This window comes from Palaemon carinicauda, chromosome 13 (assembly GCF_036898095.1).
Source record: "Palaemon carinicauda isolate YSFRI2023 chromosome 13, ASM3689809v2, whole genome shotgun sequence".
Taxonomy (NCBI): domain Eukaryota; kingdom Metazoa; phylum Arthropoda; class Malacostraca; order Decapoda; family Palaemonidae; genus Palaemon; species Palaemon carinicauda.
In genome coordinates, this window is record NC_090737.1 from 139,975,978 (window position 1) to 140,001,727 (window position 25,750).

General features: G+C 39.6%; 1 long non-coding RNA gene across 1 annotated transcript; it reads right to left on the reverse strand.

Moving 5' to 3' along the window:
* Nucleotides 1-2,992: 2,992 nt before the first annotated feature.
* On the reverse strand, nucleotides 2,993-25,750 carry LOC137652543 (uncharacterized). The gene is made up of 8 exons (XR_011046360.1): nucleotides 25,612-25,750; nucleotides 24,438-24,589; nucleotides 22,868-22,999; nucleotides 21,000-21,131; nucleotides 19,389-19,518; nucleotides 15,499-15,630; nucleotides 13,933-14,064; nucleotides 2,993-3,119 (listed from the first exon to the last, which is right to left on the reverse strand). It is a non-coding gene; the product is annotated as an uncharacterized lncRNA (long non-coding RNA).

Consider the following 25,750-nt stretch of genomic DNA (forward strand, 5'->3'; position numbering starts at 1 on the left):
TTCACTTCTAGAGTATTGAACAAGGCAGAAAGGAATTACTCTCAAATAGAAAAGGAAGGTTTAGCATTAGTTTATGGAGTTAAAAAATTCCATATGTATCTTTATGGTAGGAAAAAGTTCACACTTGTTACAGATCATAAACCTTTATTAGCAATATTGGGTCCAAAAGCAAGTTTACCTACGTTGGTAGCTGCAAGACTACAACGTTGGGCAGTTACGTTAGCAGCGTACCACTATGATATAGAATACCGTCCAACATCAAATATGGGTAATGCAGATGCTTTATCCAGATTACCCGTAGACAAAGCTCCAGAAGAGTATGATGACAGTGTTTTATTAATTTCAGTATGTAATGTACCAATAACTGCAAAAGATGTAGCACACAGTACCAAGCAAGACCCAGTACTTAGTAAGGTTTTGGAGAGTTTAATGACAGGTAGGGACTTATGTGGAAAGGAGGAAAATTGTAAACCGTATAAGGATATATGGTATGAACTGAGTGTGACACAAGGAATAGTGATGAGAGGTTCCAGGGTAGTTATTCCTAATTCACTGAGAAATAAGGTTTTGTCTGAAATACATGCTGATCACCAAGGTATTGTAAGATCAAAGTCAATTGCGAGAACTTTTGTATGGTGGCCAGGTGTAGATAAAGATGTGGAATGTTATATAAAGAATTGTATGAATTGTGTTATGCAACAAAACAATCCTCAATTTGCTAGAATGCACCCGTGGGAGTTGCCCAGGTATCCATGGCAAAGAGTGCATATAGATTTTGCAGGTCCTTTTTTGAATTATTTGTTTTTGATAGTAGTAGATGCTTACAGTAAGTGGCCAGAAATTATCCCAATGAAGACGACAACGTCTTACGCCACAATAAAAGAGTTAATGCAAATTTTTTCAACGCATGGTATTCCAGAAAGAATTGTTACAGATAATGGTCCACAATTTACTTCACAAGAGTTTAAAGAATTTTGTAATGTCAATGGTATTAAGCATACATTTTCAGCTACATATCATCCATCTACTAATGGAGAGGCTGAAAGATTTGTCCAAACATTTAAGCACAATATGAAGTGTAGAAGAGCAAATTCAAGTAATATATTTTTGCATGTGTCAAAATTTTTATTGTCTTATAGAACAACGCCGCACAGCACAACAGGCGTGGCACCCTCAAATTTGTTGATGGGAAGGAGGATAAGGTGTAAGTTAGATTTGTTGTATCCAAGTTTGCAAAGTGATTTAGAAGATAAAGGGTATAAACAAATAGCAAAGCTTCCTAATGTAAGACATTTTTTACCTTTGTCTGATGTCATGGTAAGATCGTACAACACTCCAGAGAAGTGGGTACCAGGAGAGATTGTAAGAGAGATAGGAAATTTACATTATGATGTTCGTGTTGGTGATAATGTTGTAAAACGTCATGTTGATCAATTACAGCCGTTAAACAGAAAGACAGTAGAGCATGTGAATGTTAGAGATGAGAAACTTAAAGAAGTAGTTAGATCAAATGAGTCAAGTATTAACCAAGATGGTCCAACATCCAATGTAGATTCAGAACCAATTCATGTACCAGTACAAGATGAGGTTAAAGTGCTTCCTAATAGGATTAAGAGAGGAAAGCCCCCTGAGAGATTAGATTTATGAATATTTTTACAATGTCAAGTTAAGGGGGAGGAGACTGTTATGTATTATTGTAACAATGTACTATGTTATTTCAAGTGTTTCAGGTATTGCGCAACATTGCATCATATTGCATGAATAAGACATGTTATGCTTTGATCATAAGAGTAATGATTTGTTTTGGTATTAGGATTCAAACATTTGTTGGTTACCTCAGATAAGATGTGATTCTTTATGATTTATGCTGGAGTAGGATTTAAGTCTTTTCAGAGCGATGCTCTTTTGTTTAGCAATGTTTTGGTTTGTGAGATTTGTGTAAGACGCTCCATATACACTTGAGAGTCAGCTGTCACAAAGTGAAGTTCATAATGTAGTCTTTTATACATTAAAGACGTATTTTATTAATACCAACGTATTATTATCCATCAAGCATACAGCGACGAAGATGAGATCAGCTGAGAAATAATTACTAATGATTATACATCTCTGTTCCAGGTAATTATTATGGTTAATAGAACTTCCTACCTAATCATACAAACATCATAATGATGTATCGTAGGATCACACACGATAGCAGTAGGTACTACAGTAAAATGGTTACGCAAGCGAAATCACAAACACCAAGTCATTGCGTACAATACCGTTGCCGAAACGTAAAGACATAGGAACGCCCATACGTAGATGCACGACGGGATACAGTACAGTAGATGCCGACCAATAGAAGAGCATGATCTCATGGTAGTAACTAGCATCCAAGTAGGCAAATCATCAATATAAATATCTGTTCCTTCCAGACTGCAAATGACCCTATTCATTATTAATCTCTGAAAAGTGCAGGCACCATTCTTCATGCCAAAGGGCATAACCTTACATTCGTAAAGTCCGAAAGGAGTAACAAATGCAGATATCTCACGAGCACGATCTGACAATGGAACCTGCCAGTACCCTTTCAACAGATCCAATTTAGTAATAAACTTGGCAGATCCGATCCGATCCAGACAGTCATCAATACGAGGTAGTGGAAAAGAATAACCTTTGGTGTGGGTATTAACCTTTCGATAATCCACACACATGCGGAACTTGCCATCCGCCTTCCACATCAGTACTATAGGAGAGCTCCGGGGATTCACTAATGGCTGAATAAGGTCATGCTTCAACATTTAGTTGGATCTCCTTACTGACATAATTCAATTTTACAGCGTTCAGACGGTAAGGACTCTTACAGGGCAAGCAACCCCCACGTCAACATCATGGCTTAAAACCAGGGTTCTACCTGGGGCATCCTGAAAAAGTTCTGAAAAAGAATGGATTAAACTAAGCACTTCCTTTCTTTGATTGTTTAAATGTCTTTTCTTGCCCTTACATTTCCTACCAGTTGATGATGTCGGTGGATACAGGCAGTCAAAATCCTATGTAGATAGAAGGTTCGGCATCAACGTACAGACGAGGGACACTTGTTTATACTACAGTTTAATAGCCTTCAGCAGCACTGCACCCTGAAACACAATGTTAACGTTAGTCACACCATTATTTGGAAGCTTATTGATGTGTTTGAATGTGAGGAAAGGTTTGCCCGTGTTAAATTACATGAAGTTAGCCAAGGAGAAAAGGCAAGCCAAAAGGGGTTTAAATAAGATTTCAACTTGTGAAATATGACAAATTTTGAGGCAATTTGTATTTTTCTAGCAATAAAAACCTGGAGCTCTTTACTGAGGAGTATTATTTCGGCGAAGCTGAAACCAGCCGATAAATTTTTTGTCAGGGTGTAACTACCCACCGCTGGCTTTCTGGCAGATTATCGCATCAGTGATTGTCTCTCCAGCCATTTCTTTGTCCTTTATCCAGACAAACAGCAGTCTCTCTATCTCATCATGAAGGTGGCCCCACTTGCTGGAGAAAAGTTACACCCTTAGAAAGTGTTGCTGCTTTGATAGCTTCCTTCTGCTTAAGGATCGTTCCCATCGTAGATGGATTTCAGTCATATTCCTTCGCGAGCACACTTAACCGCATGCCAGCCTCGTATTTCTTTATTATTTCTATCTTCATCTCCATGCAAAGCATCATACTCTTCTTTCCCTAAACATCAGCAACTTTCTTAGGACCCATGGCTAATGATGTATCGTAGGATCACACACGATAGCAGTAGGTACTACAGTAAAATGGTTACGGAAGCGAAATCACAAACACCAAGTCATTGCGTACAATACCGTTGCCGAAACGTGAAGACATAGGAACGCCCATACGTAGATGCACGATGGGATACAGTACAGTAGATGCCAACCAATAGAAGAGCATGATCTCATGGTAGTAACTAGCATTCAAGTAGGGAAATCATCAATATAAATATCTGTTCCTTCCAGACTGCAAATGACCCTATTCATTATTAATCTCTGAAAAGTGCATGCACCATTCTTCATGCCAAAGGGCATAACCTTACATTCGTAAAGTCCGAAAGGAGTAACAAATGCAGATATCTCACGAGCACGATCGGACAATGGAACCTGCCACTACCCTTTCAACAGATCCAATTCAGTAATAAACTTGGCAGATCCGATCCAAACCAGACAGTCATCAATACGAGGTAATGGAAAAGAATAACCTTTGGTGTGGGTATTAACCTTTCGATAATCCACACACATGCGGAACTTGCCATCCGCCTTCCACATCAGTAGTATAGCAGAGCTCCGGGGATTCACTGATGGCTGATTGAAAGTTTTCTGGCATCCTGACATCTAAGGTCATTGACGCCTTTAGCATTTATTATGTATGAAAAATAAAAGAATTTAATTAAAACCATAGAAGTTAAGAAGTTATTACAATAGTTAAATAGTTTTCAGAAGACCTGCTTCTGAAATAAATCTAAAGATTCCACTCGCATAGTGGATAAACCTGCCATCCTCACCTCGAGCCTCAAACATATCTATTTCTTAAGTTAGTAAAATTAGGGCATTCGGTCAACAAATGCCTCACTGTTAAAGGTACTAAACAGTCCTCGCAATACGGTTGGTGTTGGCCCTTCAGCAAAAACTCGTGTCAACCGAGTGCGACCAATTCGGGGGCGACAGAGTCTTCTCCCATTTTCGGGGTATCATGTTATACCTCCAAGGTGATATGATATTTGTTACTTCCCTCATTTTATTGCCATCTTGACTATCCCAGTGCTGTTGCCATTTATTACAAACCAATTTCTTGATGTAAGGTAGGATATCATTACAGGGAATGGGATGCCTCCTTGGTAGCAACTCGGATGCCGCATTCTTCGCCAGTAAATCGGCCTTCTCATTCCCAGACACACCTACATGTGCTGGAACCCAACAAAATCGAACTGTTATACCTCTCCGTCCAATATTAAAAAGCCATTCTAAAATCTTTAAAACTAGAGGGTCACTAGAATTAAAAACTTGTAAAGCTTGAAGAACACTCCTTGCATCTCTAAAAATGGTAAAATTACCCTCATTTTCCAAAGCTATTTTCTCAATAGCGGTTAGTATGCCATACAGTTCGGCAGTAAATATGGAAGCTGTTAGAGGAAGTGCACCTCTACAATTAAAATCATTACTATGTACTCCAAATCCAACGCCAGCATCAGATTTGGAGCCATCAGTATATATAAAAGTCAATCCCCTATGTTCTTCGACATGTTCCATAAAAAGAGACCTGGATTCTAAGTCAGTCATATTCTTCTTAACTCCAATAAAGTATTTACAAAAAGATATGTCAGGTAATTTCCATGGAGGCGTTGATACCTTGAATGGAAGCACATTAATTCTAATTAAATCCAGATTGTTTAATAATTGTTTCACCCGAAACCCAAAAGGTTGAGGAGATTTTGGGTGCAGCTCAAAGTAGGTCGAGTGTCTTACAAGGCTTGCAGTCTGAAAGGCAGAAGAATTAGGGAGTCTTTGCAATCTAAACCAATACTGAATAATAGAGGGCATTCGGTAAAGGTCTAGAGGCAACTCCCCAGCATCAACAAGGAGACTTGTGATAGGCGAAGTTCTAAAGGCTCCTGTGGACAATCTAATGCTAGCATGATGTATTGAATCTAATATTTTTAACCGGCTTGGGGTTGCTGACGAGTATATTTCGCATCCATAACTAATTTTGGAAAATATCAAGGCCTTGTATAATTTTAAAATTTTATTGCGGTCTGCCCCCATGATGTATGGGATAATACTTTTAAGAGATTCATAGCTTCAACACATTTAGCTTTTAATGCTTTCAAGTGAGAAACTCGTGTAAGCCTACAATTAAATATCAACCCTAAAAATTTAGCTTCACTTGCACATGGGATCCGTTGACCTTTGATGTATATATCCGGGTCTGGATGTACTCCCCGTATACGACAGAAATGGACAATTGTAGTTTTACTTATCGAGAACTTAAATCCATTCATATCGGCCCAATGGATAATTTTATCAATAGAGAGTTGGATTTTTCTCTCAACCATTGCCATTCTGGCCCCAGCAAATGATATGGATATCTCATCCACAAATGTTGCTTGAAGACTCAGCACACTCCCGAGGAACTCCTTCCTGGCATTTACTCTGTGATAGAGCTTCCCCAACTCTCACTTGGAACTCTTATGTGAAAGAAATGACTGGATGAATAGTGGTAGCTCTCCTCTCAATCCACACTCATGGATTCTTTTAAGTATACCGTATCTCCATGTGGTATCATATGCCTTTTCAAGATAAAAAAAAAAAAGACTGTCAAATGGTGCTGTTTGGAAGCAAAGGCTTCACAACTGGAGGACTCAAGTTGTATCAGCACATCAGTCGTTGAGTGCGTTTTCCTGAATGCACATTGAATGGGTGATAAAATATTCTTCTTTTCAAGGTACCAAATCAGTCTTGCATTGACCATCTTCTCCATGATTTTACATAAACAAGATGTCAATGCAATAGGTTGGTAGTTTGCTGCTAAAAAATTGTCCTTACTGGGTTTCAAAAAGGCTAAAATAATGGCTAGTTCCCAAACACTTGGATAACTATGATCATGCCATATTCTATTAAAAATGCTTAAAATAAATAACTTTGTATTGAAAGGTACATGTTTAATCATTGCATATGGAATTCCATCGGGTCCCGGGGCTGTATTGTTACAATTAGTAAGAGCGGAATCATATTCCCTTTCGGTAAAAGGAGAATTATATGACTCTTCCCTTCCTGTTACAAAATTTAAAATTTTCTTTTCCTCGTTGCTCCTATACTGGTGACCAGGGGCTCCTACACACTTGCTGGATACATTTGAAAAATGACTAGCCAGGGCATTGCTAACATCATTTGCTTCAGTTACATACAGACCATTCACCTTCAACACTGGTGGTGGGTTGAGGGTGAATTTGCCAGCTATTTTTTTTACTTTCCTCCACACAACCGATGGTGTTCTACTATTAATGTTGGAAACAAAAGACATCCATGACTGGCGCCTTGCTTCTTTCATGGCACGACGGAACTGTGCTCTACATTTCTTGTACATGATTAAATTCTCATCAGTTCTGCGTCTACGCAATCGTGTTAGAGATCTTCTTGTGGCTCTGTGGAGTGCAGTTAGTTCTGAAGACCACCACGGGACTGGTCGTCGTTTGAATAACCCAGTTGTTTTGGGAATTGAATTAACTCCTGCTGTATGAAGAGTTCCATTCAGTAGGTCTATAGCATCATCAATACTTTCAAACTGTTCTGCTCTCCCTTCGATTTCACTTAGCTCAGAAAATTTAACCCAGTCTGCCTTGTCTAGATTCCAACGTGGCGATCTTTGCAAAGGCGGACCCTTGTTGGTGTTTATAATGATTGGTGCATGATCACTAGTATGCCAATCATCTAATGTCCTCCAATGAAAATCAAGAAGGCAGTTAGAGCTTGCAATTGAAAGGTCAATGCATGACAAAGTACCTGTCTGAACATGGAAGTGTGTGGGCTCTCCTGTATTAAGGAGTCCCACATCCTCATTCTCCCCAATTGATGAGATAATATTGCCCCTTGTGTTTGCTAAAATATCACCCTATAAAGGATGTCTACCATTCATATCTCCCAGTAAGAGAAAAGGTTGAGGGAGTTGTTGAATGACTTCTGCTAAATCATCATATAAAATATTATCATTTGGAGATAAGTACAGAGAGCATATTGTATTTTTTCTCCCATATCAATTTGTACAACAACTGCCTGCAGGGTTGTACGTATAGACATGGGTATTTGGGGAACATCTCGACGAATGTACGAGACTTCCGCCATGGCTCCCTGCTTGTTGATTATATGGTGTTCTATAGCTAACATACTCTCGAGGACTAGGAGTGTTAGAATCAAGCATACTTTCCTGTAGACATACAATTATGGGGGAGTGCTCATGAATTAGGAGCTTAACCCTGGATAGGTACGGTGGGTCGTTTGCGACCCCGAGCGTCAAAAAAAAACAGGTTTTTCTCACGTGACTCACCCCCGTGACTGAATATGTGGGTGATCGACCTGCAGGAGGTGTCTCCCCTACACGCTCTAGTAGTGTCCAGATGTGCATTGCTGTAGCTGTACTCCTTCCCCGATTTCTGAGACGCGTCGGGGTCGTTCGCGTCCGAGTTTACCCTTCTAGGGTAGTTTGCATAATTATCAAAGTTATTACGTATTATGAAATTGTCGTAGAATGGTGCAACTTGTATAGGTTATCAGTTGTGGAAAGTCTTGGTGGATTGTTTGGCTACCATGTGCATGTTTTTTTTTTTAGTTAAAATGTCGTTCATCAGCACGAGGACAATTTTACCGCGAGTGCCCCTTTTTCATTTTTTTTCATTTTTTTGCCAAGTCATTTTTCCGTAAGATATTGCCAAATAGTGTCGTAAAACTTTTGCTTGTTTAGTGTTGGAAAGTGTGTCTAGATGATCTGGCTACCCATGCATGACTTTGTTTTTGTCAGATACGACGTAGTTATTGGTATATTGGGTATTTAACTGCGGTTACCAATTTCTGTTTTTTTTTCAATATTTGTAAAAATTACTACGTAGTAAGGAATTGCCGTATATTATTCATTTTTTTTTCATGTTTATGTGTTAGAAAGTGTGCCTTGATGGTTGGGCTAACACGTGCATGTCTTTTTTTTTATCTGAGATGTCGTATATTAGAATGTCGGGCATTTTACCGCGAGTGTCCCTTTTTCATTTTTTTTCATTTTTTTGCCAAGTCATTTTTCCGTAAGATATTGCGAAATAGTGTCGTAAAACTTTTGCTTTTTTAGTGTTGGAAAGTGTGTCTAGATGATCTGGCTACCCATGCGTGATTTTGTTTTTGTCAGATACGACGTAGTTATTGGTATATTGGGTATTTAACTGCGGTTGCCAATTTCTGTTTTTTTTCAATATTTGTAAAAATTTACTACGTAGTAAGGAATTGCCGTATATTATTGATTTTTTTTTTCATGTTTATGTGTTAGAAAGTGTGCCTTGATGGTTGGGCTAACACGTGCATGTCTTTTTTTTTATCTGAGATGCCGTATATTAGAATGTTGGGCATTTTTCCGCGAGTGCCCCTTATTATTTGTTTTGCATTTTTTTGCTTAGTCATGTTACCGTAAGGAATTGGCAAGTAGTGTCGCAAAACTTATATTTTTATAGTGTTGGAAAGTGTTTCTAGATGATCTGGCTACCCATGCCTATTTTTTTTTTAGCCAGATATGGCGTATATATAAGTATGTGTTCGATTTTCCTGTGATTGCCATTTTTTCGTTTTTTCCCATTTCTTTCAAAATTACTACGTACTAAGGAACTATCACAGAGTAATATTTCATTTATATGTTTATTTGTCGGAAAATATGCCTTGATGGTTTGCCTAGCACGTGGCTGAAATTTTTTTTTTCTGAAATGCCGTATATTAGAATGGCCATTTTTCCACGAGTGCCCCTTTTTATTTGTTTTGCATTTTTTTGCTTAGTCATGTTACCGTAAGGAATTGGCAAGTAGTGTCGCAAAACTTATAATTTTATAGTGTTGGAAAGTGTTTCTAGATGATCTGGCTACCCATGCCTATCTTCTTTTTATAGCCAGATATGGCGTATATATAGGTATGTGTTCGATTTTCCTGTGATTGCCATTTTTTCGTTTTTTCCCATTTCTTTCAAAATTACTACGTACTAAGGAACTATCACAGAGTAATTATTCATTTAGATGTTTATTTGTCGGAAAATGTGCCTTGATGGTTTGCCTAGCACGTGGCTGAATTTTTTTTTTTCTGAAATGCCGTATATTAGAATGTTAGCCATTTTTCCGCGAGTGCCCCTTTTTATTTGTTTTGCATTTTTTTGCTTAGTCATGTTACCGTAAGGAATTGGCAAGTAGTGTCGCAAAACTTATATTTTTATAGTGTTGGAAAGTGTTTCTAGATGATCTGGCTACCCATGCCTATCTTTTTTTTAGCCAGATATGGCGTATATATAGGTATGTGTTCGATTTTCCGGTGATTGCCATTTTTTCGTTTTTTCCCAATTCTTTCAAAATTACTACGTACTAAGGAACTATCACAGAGTAATGATTCCTCTAGATGTTTATTTGTCGGAAAATTTTGTTTACTTTTTTTTTGATTGAATATCATCAATTTTTTTTAGCTAAAATATTGTTTTACATTTTTTTTTTCGATTTTATTTCCCTTCAAAAAATTTTTTTTGGGTCAGAATTTTAATTTTATAGGCGTAAAATAATCGACAATTATCCAGCAACCCACCATACAATTTTTATGCATATCCAATAATAATTAGATTAGTAAATAACACCTTGAAATTGACATACCCTTCCTACATTTCAAGTGGCAGATTAGGGAGTCTGAGTCAGTGTGGTTGGCGGCCATTTTGTGGACATATCCGAAGCGTAAGCTGCCCTATCTATATATATTCTTGTTCCCTATAGAATTTGTGATATTTTGGTATATTTTTACCTGCATAAATATCATATTATATATTAAATATATGTATTTTTTTACGGAATTTCTAAGTACTCAAAAAATTACCTTTAGATATGGCCCCTGATATAAATGTAATTTACAAAATAATGAAGATTTTTTTACATATTTCTATTTTAGGATAACATATGTTTATTCCCTAAAAAAATTAGCCACTTCCTATTTCATTTGGGTACCCAAAAAAATTCATGAAATTTGGACAAATTTTTTTGGCCAAAAAAAGTTACCCTTTTTTTCTCATTTCAGATCTTCACCTCCATGGGTCTGACTTCATCCAAAATACATCAAGATGTGTCCTAAACATTCAAGAATCAATTCCTAAAAGGATTTGTGTATATATGTATAAACTTTTTTTTTATGAATTTTTATGTCAGGTCTTTTTTTTTTTCTACTTAATTTTTTAAAATATTTTTAATAAATAGTTTTTCTGCAGATGAGTAGTATTTATCTATACAGTTGTTTTAAGCATTCATTGAAGTTTTTTTTGGCAAAAGAAAAAAGGAGGTTACTGCAAAAACTGATTTTTCAAGAATTTTTTTTGGCGTCGGGGTCGTTCGCGTCCGAGTATACCCTTAAAGGGGTGTCCGAGGACCGTACCTATCCAGGGTTAAGTTCTTCATATTTCGCCCTCAAACCCTGACAGTTCCACTGCAAAATGGAGGAGAAAACTGGATTATTTCTGGAAGACATCTTGGATGAGGTCTTCACATTAGCAGTTTTTAATCTAACATTATTACCTGTAGGTTTCTTCAGAGGTGGTCTTGTTATGTTGGGTTTTACGTTGGTGTTTTTCTTTGTATCTTTTTTATCTATTTGTTGAGGGGGATGGTGGACCTCAACTTGAATTTCTGATTTATTTAAATTATCTTCTGGTTGATCGGCAACATCAACAGACAAAACATCATATTTATTTGATGTCATAATTCTAGTATTTCTTATGGAAGGGGGTGAGAGAGATGGAAGTGTGTCTCTTTCACGATTAGTAGGTTGTAAGTTACCAGGTTTTTGTACCTTCCCCACTACAGGTACACCTGATAACTTAGTGTCAGGTGGAATCTCCATTAAATCAGGCAAGGATATGGCCTGGGAGAGGTAGTACTATCCTTTGTAATGGGGGACAAAGGTTTGATATTGGTGGGCAATGTCTTTGTTGATACTCAATGATAAATCTTTAGGAGGAGATGTTCTTGTCTTATGCAGCACTTTATCAATAGATGGTGAATTCCTTTTTCGAGAACTACCTACAGTAGTAGGTGGGTGAGATGATTCCCGAGGAACTTTTTCTCCTGTTTTTAATGTCATTGCATAAGTATTAGATTTATTTAATAATCTCTTAGCATGCCCCACGCTTACATGTTCAATAATTGATTTATTGAGGGCAGCCTCTTCTAACTTATAAAACTGGCAGCTCCTATCATTAGATTTATGATTAGAGTTGCAGTTTAAGCACCTTGCCTCAAATGTACATTCCCCATGGTAAATATTGGAGCAAGTATTACAAATTCTTTCACTATTGCAAACTTTGGAAGGATGTCCAAATTTAAAGCAATTATAACATTGCAGTGGCTTTTGCTTGAAAGGTTGAACTCTGATCCTTTCGTTTTCTATGTCTATGTGGGAAGGTACATCGGCATCCTGGAAAGTAAGAACAATCATTGATGTTCCAGGTACTTTATGTACTTTCCACACTGATAGAGGACACAGTCAATATCTCTTCTTCAGTAAATTCATACAGATCCCTATTAAAAACCACTCCCCTTCCATAGCTAAAGTTTAGATGGGGTTTGATGTCCAATTTTATATCATCATTTACTGTCTTCAAATTGGACAGTATAACAGACTGTGTGTATGACTTGCCCTTTATCAAGTAACTTTTCTTACCGAATCGAGATATATCTCCTGGTGCGATCGTACCTACCTTCCTCTGAAGAAATTTGCAGACCTTGAAATAATTTTCCATACCTCCTACAGATTGAGCAAGAAGCCACATTGGTGGTTTTGGGTTTCTTTGGGATGGCATATCCGCCTCTATCTTTATCAGCCCAGTCTGCTGGTCTGTAGACATCCAGATCTTTAGGTGCCCCATCACACAGAGCACCCTTAACACTCATATTACCTACTTTAATATCAACAATATTACGGCTTGCATTAAATGCTTCCTCATGACAATTAAATGATAACCAAGATTCCCAATTATTATCTTGAAGTTTCATTCTATTTCTTTTATTAATCCATAACACTCAAATATTTTATGTAGCATATCATAATTAGTTTCTAATGGGATTTGGGTAATGTGCAGGACATTCAATTTTCCTGTGTTGCCCAAATTACCCTTTTTCCGAGTGTTTAAAGAATAGTCCTTTTTAGTTCCTACGTCGTCAACGGAGTTTTCTTTAAATGAATTGCCAGAGGTCGTCAACAGTGCCGGGGGCGAGTCAGCATATCCAGGGGAGGTGGGGTCATTTTTACAAGAATCCATCATAAAAAAGAAGAGAGAAGAGTGATTTTTTTAAGTTTGGTTTACCTGCTTGAGAACATTAAGGCATCACATGTTGGGAAGGAAATTTACACTCTCCACTACCGGCACAGTGAGAGTATACTTCCCAGATGGTCCACTCCATACCCTACCCAAAGGATAGCATCAAAACAGATATAGAGGTACAGGTGTAAGCTGAACCCGCCTGTTAGACTGAGACCAAGAAACTATGGAATCATCCTCCCCATATCTGTAATGACAGGCTTCCGGCCAAAAGCCGAGAGTCCTATCCCAAGCGTTGGATCCCCCTGGATTCCGAAGACCCAACACTTGAGAATAGTTCCGCCAAAAAGGTCCAAACCATCTTCGGGATGGCTGAGATCATCCAATACTCTCACATATAGCTTTGAGCACAAACACCTCCCAACCGTGACACCTTTCCCATTCATCAAAGCAGGCAGCAATACCGGATGTAGAAACATCCGCCCAAGTGGCAATAACAGATGTAGAAACATCCATGCCATAAAAAGAGAGGAAAAAAAAATAATAATAAACACACATGTAAATATATACACATACATATGGGAAATTTTACTCAAGGTTGGGACAGCAACATGAAGGAAAGTTTATAATATTAGGAGAAGGTTGAAGCCATATAAAGAGGAAGAAAAAGATGAAAGAGAAATTTAGATTAGAACTGGGGGAGCAATTTCCCCAAGTTCGAGAGCGCTCTTGCCCGTCACCAAGATTCAGCACGGGAATGAAATGCCGTGCTGAAGCTCAATGACTTCATCAAGGCATTCTCTCATTAAGAGGGAAAAAGTTCTGAAAAAGAATGGATTAAACTAAGCACTTCCTTTCTTTGATTGTTTAAATGTCTTTTCTTGCCCTTACCTTCCTGCCAGTTGTTGATGTCGGTGGATACAGGCAGTCAAAATCCTATGTAGATAGAATGTTCGGCATCAACGTACAGACGAGGGACACTTGTTTATACTACAGTTTAATAGCATTCAGCAGCACTGCACACTGAAACACAAAGTTAACGTTAGTCACACCATTATTTGGAAGCTTATTGATGTGTTTGAATGTGAGGAAAGGTTTGCCCGTGTTAAATTACATGAAGTTAGCCAAGGAGAAAAGGCAAGCCAAAAGGGGTTTCAATAAGATTTCAACTTATGAAATATGACAAATTTTGAGGTAATTTGTATTTTTCTAGCAATAAAAACCTGGAGCTCTTTACTGAGGAGTATTATTCCGGCGAAGCTGAAACCAGCCGATAAATTTTTTGTCAGGGTGTAACTACCCACCGCTGGCTTTCTGGCAGATTATCACTTCAGTGATAGTCTCTCCAGCCATTTCTTTGTCCTTTATCCAGACAAACAGCAGTCTCTCCATCTCATCATGGAGGCGGCTCCACTTGCTGGAGAAAACAGTTACACCCTTAGAAAGTGTTGCTGCTTTGATAGCTTCCTTCTGCTTAAGGATCGTTCCCATCGTAGATGGATTTCAGTCATATTCCTTCGCGAGCACACTTAACCGCATGCCAGCCTCGTATTTCTTTATTATTTCCATCTTCATCTCCATGCAAAGCATCATACTTTCTTTCCCTAAACATCAGCAACTTTCTTAGGACCCATGGCTAATGATGTATCGTAGGATCACACACGATAGCAGTAGGTACTACAGTAAAATGGTTACGCAAGAGAAATCACAAACACCAAGTCATTGCGTACAATACCGTTGCCGAAACGTGAAGACATAGGAACGCCCATACGTAGATGCACGATGGGATACAGTACAGTAGATGCCGACCAAGAGAAGAGCATGATCTCATGGTAGTAACCAGCATCCAAGTAGGGAAATCATCAATATAAATATCTGTTCCTTCCAGACTGCAAATGACCCTATTCATTATTAATCTCTGAAAAGTGCATGCACCATTCTTCATGCCAAAGGGCATAACCTTACATTCGTAAAGTCCGAAAGGAGTAACAAATGCAGATATCTCACCAGCACGATCGGACAATGGAACCTGCCAGTACCCTTTCAACAGATCCAATTTAGTAATAAACTTGGCAGATCCGATCCGATCCAGACAGTCATCAATACGAGGTAACGGAAAAGAATAACCTTTGGTGTGGGTATTAACCTTTCGATAATCCACACACATGCGGAACTTGCCATCCGCCTTCCACATCAGTACTATAGGAGAGCTCCGGGGATTCACTAATGGCTGAATAAGGTCATGCCTCAACATGTAGTTGATCTCCTTACTGACCTAATTCAATTTTACAGCGTTCAGACGGTAAGGACTCTAACAAGGGGAAGCACCCCCCACGTCAACATCATGGCTTAAAACCAGGGTTCTACCTGGGGCATCCTGAAAAAGTTCTGAAAAAGAATGGATTAAACTAAGCACTTCCTTTCTTTGATTGTTTAAATGTCTTTTCTTGCCCTTACCTTCCTGCCAGTTGATGATGTCGGTGGATACAGGCAGTCAAAATCCTATGTAAATAGAATGTTCGGCATCAACGTACAGACGAGGGACACTTGTTTATACTACAGTTTAATAGCCTTCAGCAGCACTGCACCCTGAAACACAAAGTTAACGTTAGTCACACCATTATTTGGAAGCTTATTGATGTGTTTGAATGTGGGGAAAGGTTTGCCCGTGTTAAATTACATGAAGTTAGCCAAGGAGAAAAGGCAAGCCAAAAGGGGTTTCAATAAGATTTCAACTTATGAAATATGACAAATTTGGAGGTAATTTGTATTTTTCTAGCAATAAAAACCTGGAGCTCTTTACTGAGGAGTCTTATTTCGGCGAAGCTGAAACCAGCCGATAAATTTTTTGTCAGGGTGTAACTACCCACCGCTGGCTTTTTGGCAGATTATCGCTTCAGTGATAGTGTCTCCAGCCATTTCTTTGTCCTTTATCCAGACAAACAGCAGTCTCTCCATCTCATCATGGAGGTGGCTCCACTTGCTGGAGAAAACAGTTACGCCCTTAGAAAGCGTTGCTGCTTTGATAGCTTCCTTCTGCCCAAGGATCATTCCCATCGTAGATGGATTTCAGTCATTCCTTCGCGAGCACACTTAACCGCATGCCAGCCTCGTATTTCTTTATTATTTCCATCTTCATCTCCATGCAAAGCATCATACTCTTCTTTCCCTAAACATCAGCAACTTTCTTAGGACCCATGGCTAATGATGTATCGTAGGATCACACACCATAGCAGTAGGTACTACGGTAAAATGGTTACGCAAGCGAAATCACAAACACCAAGTCATTGCGTACAATACCGTTGCCGAAACGTGAAGACATAGGAACGCCCATACGTAGATGCACGATGGGATACAGTACAGTAGATGCCGACCAATAGAAGAGCATGATCTCATGGTAGTAACTAGCATCCAAGTAGGGAAATCATCAATATAAATATCTGTTCCTTCCAGACTGCAAATGACCCTATTCATTATTAATCTCTGAAAAGTGCATGCACCATTCTTCATGCCAAAGGGCATAACCTTACATTCGTAAAGTCCGAAAGGAGTAACAAATGCAGATATCTCACGAGCACGATCGGACAATGGAACCTGCCAGTACCCTTTCAACAGATCCAATTTAGTAATAAACTTGGCAGATCCGATCCGATCCAGACAGTCATCAATACGAGGTAATGGAAAAGAATAACCTTTGGTGTGGGTATTAACCTTCCGATAATCCACACACATGCGGAACTAGCCATCCGCCTTCCATATCAGTACTATAGGAGAGCTCCGGGGATTCACTAATGGCTGAATAAGGTCATGCTTCAACATGTAGTTTATCTCCTTACTGACCTAATTCAATTTTACAGCGTTCAGACGGTAAGGACTCTTAAAGGGCAAGCACCCCCCACGTCAACATCATGGCTTAAAACCAGGGTTCTACCTGGGGCATCCTGAAAAAGTTCTGAAAAAGAATGGATTAAACTAAGCACTTCCTTTCTTTGATTGTTTAAATGTCTTTTCTTGCCCTTACCTTCCTGACAGTTGATTATGTCGGTGGATACAGGCAGTCAAAATCCTATGTAGATAGAATATTCGGCATCAACGTACAGACGAGGGACACTTGTTTATACTAGTTTAATTGCCTTCAGCAGCACTGCACCCTGAAACACAAAGTTAACGTTAGTCACACCATTATTTGGAAGCTTATTGATGTGTTTGAATGTGAGGAATGAATGATTTAAAGTTTTCAGGCATCCTGACATCTAAGGTCATTGATGCCGGTAACATTTAATTTAAGTATACAAAATTAAAAAATGAAATAAAATAAAAAATTAAAGAGTATTCAATTAAAATCATAAAAATTGAATGTCATAAAAGTTAAATATTTTTCAGAAGACCTGCTTCTGAAAGAAATCTAAAAATGCCACTTGCATGGTAGGACACATCATTTCCAAGAATCTTGGCAAGGATGAACCTGCCACCCTCACCTTGAGCCTCAAACAAATATCTATTCCGCAAGTTGTTATAATTGGGGCATTCGGTCAACAAATGCCTTACTGTTAGAGATACTAAACAGTTGCCACAATATAGTTGATGTTGGCCCTTCAGCAGAAACTCATGTGTCAACCGAGTGTGACCAATAGGGAGATGACAAAGACTTCTCCCATTTTCGGGGCATCATATCATACCTCCAAGGAGATATGTTATTTGTTACTTCCCTCATTTTATTGCCATCTTGACTATCCCATTGCTGTTGCCATTCATTGCAAACCAATTTCTTGATGTCAGGTAAGAAATCATTACAGGGAATGGGATACCTTCTTGGCAGCAACTCAGATGCAGCCTCCTTAGCCAGTGAATCTGCCTTCTCATTCCCGGACACACCTACATGTGCTGGGACCCAACAAAATTGAACTGTTATACCTCTCCGTCCAATAAGGAAAAGCCATTCTAAAATCTTTAAAACTAGAGGGTTTTGAATGTGAGGAAAGGTTTGCCCGTGTTAAATTACATGAAGTTAGCCAAGGAGAAAAGGCAAGCCAAAAGGGGGTTCAATAAGATTTCAACTTATGAAATAGGACAAATTTGGAGGTAATTTGTATTTTTCTAGCAATTAAAAACCTGGAGCTCTTTACTGAGGAGTATTATTTCGGCAAAGCTGAAACCAGCCGATAAATTTTTTGTCAGGGTGTAACTACCCACCGCTGGCTTTCTGGCAGATTATCGCTTCAGTGATAGTGTCTCCGGCCATTTCTTTGTCCTTTATCCAGACAAACAGCAGTCTCTCCATCTCATCATGGAGGTGGCTCCACTTGCTGGAGAAAACAGTTACGCCCTTAGAAAGTGTTGCTGCTTTGATAGCTTCCTTCTGCTTAAGGATCGTTCCCATCGTAGATGGATTTCAGTCATATTCCTTCGCGAGCGCACTTAACCGCATGCCAGCCTCGTATTTCTTTATTATTTCCATCTTCATCTCCATACAAAGCATCATACTCTTCTTTCCCTAAACATCAGCAACTTTCTTAGGACCCATGGCTAATGATGTATCGTAGGATCACACAACGATAGCAGTAGGTACTACAGTAAAATGGTTACGCAAGCGAAATCACAGACACCAAGTCATTGCGTACAATACCGTTGCCGAAACGTGAAGACATAGGAACGCCCATACGTACATGCACGATGGGATACAGTACAGTAGATGCCGACCAATAGAAGAGCATGATCTCATGGTAGTAACTAACATCCAAGTAGGGAAATCATCAATATAAATATCTGTTCCTTCCAGACTGCAAATGACCCTATTCATTATTAATCTCTGAAAAGTGCATGCACCATTGTTCATGCCAAAGGGCATAACCTTACATTCGTAAAGTCCGAAAGGAGTAACAAATGCAGGTATCTCACGAGCACGATCGGACAATGGAACCTGCCAGTACCCTTTCAACAGATCCAATTTAGTAATAAACTTGGCAGATCCGATCCGATCCAGACAGTCATCAATACGAGGTAATGGAAAACAATAACCTTTTGTGTGGGTATTAACCTTTCGATAATCCACACACATGCGGAACTTGCCATCCGCCTTCCACATCAGTACTATAGGAGAGCTCCGGGGATTCACTAATGGCTGAATAAGGTCATGCTTCAACATGTAGTTGATCTCCTTACTGACCTAATTCAATTTTACAGCGTTCAGACTGTAAGGACTCTTAAAGGGCAAGCACCCCCCACGTCAACATCATGGCTTAAAACCAGGGTTCTACCTGGGCCATCCTGAAAAAGTTCTGAAAAAGAATGGATTAAACTAAGCACTTCCTTTCTTTGATTGTTTAAATGTCTTTTCTTGCCCTTACCTTCCTGCCAGTTGATGATGTCGGTGGATACAGGCAGTCAAAATCCTATGTACATAGAATGTTCGGCATCAACGTACAGACGAGGGACACTTGTTTATACTAGTTTAATAGCCTTCAGCAGCACTGCACCCTCAAACACAAAGTTAACGTTAGTCACACCATTATTTGGAAGCTTATTAATGTGTTTGAATGTGAGAGAAAGGTTTGCCCGTGTTAAATTACATGAAGTTAGCCAAGGAGAAAAGGTAAGCCAAAAGGGGTTTCAAAGATTTCAACCTATGAAATAGGACAAATTTGGAGGTAATTTGTATTTTTCTAGCAATAAAAACCTCGAGCTCTTCACAGAGGAGTATTATTTCGGCGAAGCTGAAACCAGCCGATAAATTTTTTTGTCAGGGTGTAACTACCCACCGCTGGCTTTCTGGCAGATTATCGCTTCAGTGATAGTGTCTCCAGCCATTTCTTTGTCCTTTATCCAGACAAACCGCAGTCTCTCCATCTCATCATGGAGGTGGCTCCACTTGCTGGAGAAAACAGTTACGCCCTTAGAAAGTGTTGCTGCTTTGATAGCTTCCTTCTGCTTAAGGATCGTTCCCATCGTAGATGGATTTCAGTCATATTCCTTCGCGAGCACACTTAACCGCATGCCAGCCTCGTATTTCTTTATTATTTCCATCTTCATCTCCATGCAAAGCATCATACTCTTCTTTCCCTAAACATCAGCACCTTTCTTAGGACCCATGGCTAATGATGTATCGTAGGATCACACACGATAGCAGTAGGTACTACAGTAAAATGGTTACGCAAGCGAAATCACAAACACCAAGTCATTGCGTACAATACCGTTGCCGAAACGTGAAGACATAGGAACGCCCATACGTAGATGCACGATGGGATACAGTACAGTAGATGCCAACCAATAGAAGAGCATGATCTCATGGTAGTAACCAGCATCCAAGTAGGGAAATCAATATAAATATCTGTTCCTTCCAGACTGCAAATGACCCTATTCATTATTAATCTCTGAAAAGTGCATGCACCATTCTTCATGCCAAAGGGCATAACCTTACATTCGTAAAGTCCGAAAGGAGTAACAAATGCAGATATCTCACGAGCACGATCGTGCAATGGAACCTGCCAGTACCCTTTCAACAGATCCAATTTAGTAATAAACTTAGCAGATCCGATCCGATCCAGAGTCATCAATACGAGGTAATGGAAAAGAATAACCTTTGGTGTGGGTATTAACCTTTCGATAATCCACACACATGCGGAACTTGCCATCCGCCTTCCACATCAGTACTATAAGAGAGCTCCGGGGATTCACTAATGGCTGAATAAGGTCGATCTCCTTACTGACCTAATTCAATTTTACAGCGTTCAGACAGTAAGGACTCTTACAGGGGAAGGACCCCACGTCAACATCATGGCTTAAAACCAGGGTTCTACCTGGGGCATCCTGAAAAAGTTCTGAAAAAGAATGGATTAAACTAAGCACTTCCTTTCTTCGATTGTTTAAATGTCTTTTCTTGCCTTACCTTCCTGAAAAAGAATGGATTAAACTAAGCACTTCCTTTATTTGATTGTTTAAATGTCTTTTCTTGCCCTTACCTTCCTGCCAGTTGATGATGTCGGTGGATACAGGCAGTCAAAATCCTATGTAGATAGAATGTTCGGTATCAACGTACAGACGAGGGACACTTGTTTATACTACAGTTTAATAGCCTTCAGCAGCACTGCACCCTGAAACACAAAGTTAACGATAGTCCCACCATTATTTGGAAGCTTATTGATGTGTTTGAATGTGAGGAAAGGTTTGCCCGTGTTAAATTACATGAAGTTAGCCAAGGAGAATAGGCAAGCCAAAAGGGGTTTCAATAAGATTTCAACTTATGAAATATGACAAATTTGGAGGTAATTTGTATTTTTCTAGCTATAAAAACCTGGAGCTCTTTACTGAGGAGTATTATTTCGGCAAAGCTGAAACCAGCCGATAAATTTTTTGTCAGGGTGTAACTACCCACCGCTGGCTTTCTGGCAGATTATCGCTTCAATGATAGTGTCTCCAGCCATTTCTTTGTCCTTTATCCAGACAAACAGCAGTCTCTCCATCTCATCATGGAGGTGGCTCCACTTGCTGGAGAAAACAGTTACCCCCTTAGAAAGTGTTGCTGCTTTGATAGCTTCCTTCTGCTTAAGGATCGTTCCCATCGTAGATGGATTTCAGTCATATTCCTTCGCGAGCACACACAACTGCATGCCAGCCTCTTATTTCTTTATTATTTCCATCTTCATCTTCATGCAAAGCATCATACTTTCTTTCCCTAAACATCAGCAACTTTCTTAGGACCCATGGCTAATGATGTATCGTAGGATCACACACCATAGCAGTAGGTACTACAGTAAAATGGTTACGCAAGCGAAATCACAAACACCAAGTCATTGCGTACAATACCGTTGCCGAAACGTTAAGACATAGGAACGCCCATACGTAGATGCACGATGGGATACAGTACAGTAGATGCCGACCAATAGAAGAGCATGATCTCATGGTAGTAACTAGCATCCAAGTAGGGAAATCATCAATATAAATATCTGTTCCTTCCAGACTGCAAATGACCCTATTCATTATTAATCTCTGAAAAGTGCATGCACCATTCTTCATGCCAAAGGGCATAACCTTACATTCGTAAAGTCCGAAAGGAGTAACAAATGCAGATATCTCACAAGCACGATCGGACAATGGAACCTGCCAGTACCCTTTCAACAGATCCAATTTAGTAATAAACTTGGCAGATCCGATCCGATCCAGACAGTCATCAATACGAGGTAAAGGAAAAGAATAACCTTTGGTGTGGGTATTAACCTTACGATAATCCACACACATGCGGAACTTGCCATCAGCCTTCCACATCAGTACTATAGGAGAGCTCCGGGGATTCACTAATGGCTGAATAAGGTCAGGCTTCAACATGTAGTTGATCTCCTTACTGACCTAATTCAATTTTACAGCGTTCAGACGGTAAGGACTCTTACATGGGAAGCAACCCCCACGTCAACATCATGGCTTAAAACCAGGGTTCTACCTGGGGCATCCTGAAAAAGTTCTGAAAAAGAATGGATCAAACTAAGCACTTCCTTTCTTTGATTGTTTAACCCTTTTATCCCCGGGGTATTTGGAAATTTCCAACCCTTAACCCCCAAGGGGTTATTTTTTTCCCAGCACATTTTGAAATATATTTTTTTTAAATTGCTCTAACACCCTTAATTTTTGTCATAGAGGTCTGGTTGGTCTCATTCTCTTGGAAAATGCCTGAATTTTCTCAAAAAATTATCAAAAAATATGAAAAACAAATTTTTATAGCATTTTTTTGCAAGGACGTACCGGTACGTCCATGGGGGTAAAGGGATGGCTTTGGTGAAACGTACCAGTACGTCCTTTGGGGGTAAAAGGGTTATATGTCTTTTCTTGCCCTTACCTTCCTGCCAGTTGATGATGTCGGTGGATACAGGCAGTCAAAATACTATGTAGATAGAATGTTCGACATCAACGTACAGACGAGGGACACTTGTTTATACTACAGTTTAATAGCCTTCAGCAGCACTGCACCCTGAAACACAAAGTTAACGTTAGTCACACCATTATTTGGAAGCTTATTGATGTGTTTGAATGTGAGGAAAGGTTTGCCCATGTTAAATTACATTAAGTTAGCCAAGGAGAAAAGGCAAGCCAAAAGGGGTTTCAATAAGATTTCAACTTATGAAATATGACAAATTTGGAGGGAATTTGTATTTTTCTAGCAATAAAAACCTGGAGCTCTTTACTGAGGAGTATTATTTCGGCGAAGCTGAAACCAGCCGATAAATTTTTTGTCAGGGTGTAACTACCCACCGCTGGCTTTCTGGCAGATTATCGCTTCAGTGATAAGTGTCTCCAGCCATTTCTTTGTCCTTTATCCAGACAAACAGCAGTCTCTCCATCTCATCATGGAGGTGGCTCCACTTGCTGGAGAAAACAGTTACGCCCTTAAAAAGTGTTGCTGCTTTGATAGCTTCCTTCTGCTTAAGGATCGTTCCCATCGTAGATGGATTTCAGTCATATTCCTTCGCGAGCACACTTAACCGCATGCCAGCCTCGTATTTCTTTATTTCCATCTTCATCTCCATGCAAATCATCATACTCTTCTTTCCCTAAACATCAGCAACTTTCTTAGGACCCATGGCTAATGATGTATCGTAGGATCACACACGATAGCAGTAGGTACTACAGTAAAATGGTTACGCAAGCGAAATCACAAACACCAAGTCATTGCGTACAATACCGTTGCCGAAACGTGAAGACATAGGAACGCCCATACGTAGATGCACGATGGGATACAGTACAGTAGATGCCGACCAATAGAAGAGCATGATCTCATGGTAGTAGTAACTAGCATCCAAGTAGGGAAATCATCAATATAAATATCTGTTCCTTCCAGACTGCAAATGACCCTATTCATTATTAATCTCTGAAAAGTGCATGCACCATTCTTCATGCCAAAGGGCATAACCTTACATTCGTAAAGTCCGAAAGGAGTAACAAATGCAGATATCTCACGGGCACGATCGGACAATGGAACCTGCCAGTACCCTTTCAACAGATCCAATTTAGTAATAAACTTGGCAGATCCGATCCGATCCAGACAGTCATCAATACGAGGTAATGGGAAAGAATAACCTTTGGTGTGGGTATTAACCTTTCGATAATCCACACACATGCGGAACTTGCCATCCGCCTTCCACATCAGTACTATAGGAGAGCTCCGGGGATTCACTAATGGCTGAATAAGGTCATGCTTCAACTTGTAGTTGATCTCCTTACTGACCTAATTCAATTTTACAGCATTCAGACGGTAAGGACTCTTACAGGGGAACCAACCCCCACGTCAACATCATGGCTTAAAACCAGGGTTCTACCTGGGGCATCCTGAAAAAGTTCTGAAAAAGAATGGATTAAACTAAGCACTTCCTTTCTTCGATTGTTCAAATGTCCTGTTTTCTTGCCCTTACCTTCCTGCCAGTTGATGACAATGCCAGGCCCACCAATACCCGGCAAGTTCTGGCAGTAATTTTAAGCGACTTCCGAACAATAAGACCTCCAGTTAACCGAAGTTTGTAATGTCCAGCCAAGGTTATAGGTGACATCGCCGTCCATGATGAAACTGAAGAGAAGAGCAGGTGGGGCTAAGTGTTGTAAAAGAACATATGGAAACTCATGAAGAACTACTTGTGAGCTGTTAATTGGTTTAAAAAAAACCACCTAAGAGAAATGTCATTGTAAATGCACAGAAAGCTCTGCAAACCATGGAAAAAAACTCATGCACAGTAAGTCCCCTTCAGTCTCTCAAATGTAAACAATGGACTCGAGTAAAAAAACATACTTAACATTTAAATCGACTGATACGTAAGTTATTATGACCCAGCCCACATTAAACATATAGAGAAGGACAACAAGCTAGCCAGCACTCGTCCATTTCTTAAAAGCGAATTTCATTTTCGCTAGCAATTAAACTATATATGAACCTTGCTTTTTTTAGGATTGTGATATCCTATTTGATAACGTTGCTGACAGGGGTTCGAGTCCCGCTCAAACTCGTTAGTTCCTTGGGTAGCTGCAACCTCACCATCCTTGCGACCTAAGTTTGGGGGATTTGGTGGCGCCTATAGGTCAACCAGTAAATATAAGACACTTTAATTTCTAGTCAAATACATGATCCATATATTTTTCCTACTCGTTATCTTGTGTTTTATGCATTTCGTACTCTGATTGTTGGGGCAAACCACCCATTCATGAGTTTTTGGACCCCATTACATAGACAATTATGGGCTGCCCCAGTACGATACTGGGGTTTTAAGGGTGGGGGAAGGTCATAAACCATAGATTTACAGCAATAATAATGGTCAGAAATGCAAAATAAGAACAATTTAACCAGTTGGAAAAATATATGGATCATTTAAGTGGCTGAACATAGGCCAACTATGATTATTTAACACATTTGAGATTTGTAAAAGGGTACAGAACCTAACAAACCCACCTAACCTAACTTAGTAGTTCCCAGGTCGCAACCCCTAGCCGGGGCAAGCCCCGGACCCCCTTCCCAGGTCACAACCCCTAGCCGGGGGCAAGCCCCCAAATCCCCTTACCAGGTCACAAACTAAAGCGAAATCACAAATAAATCCTTACCTTAAGTTCGGCCGGTCAAAGGCTGTGGGTCTTCCGTTGACAAAGGAAGAACTGTCACTGACCCTGTCGTAAACGTAGATGGGTGAGGGGACAGTTTGGCGGCTTAAAGCAGGGAATTAGACCTCTTGTGCTGCTGGAA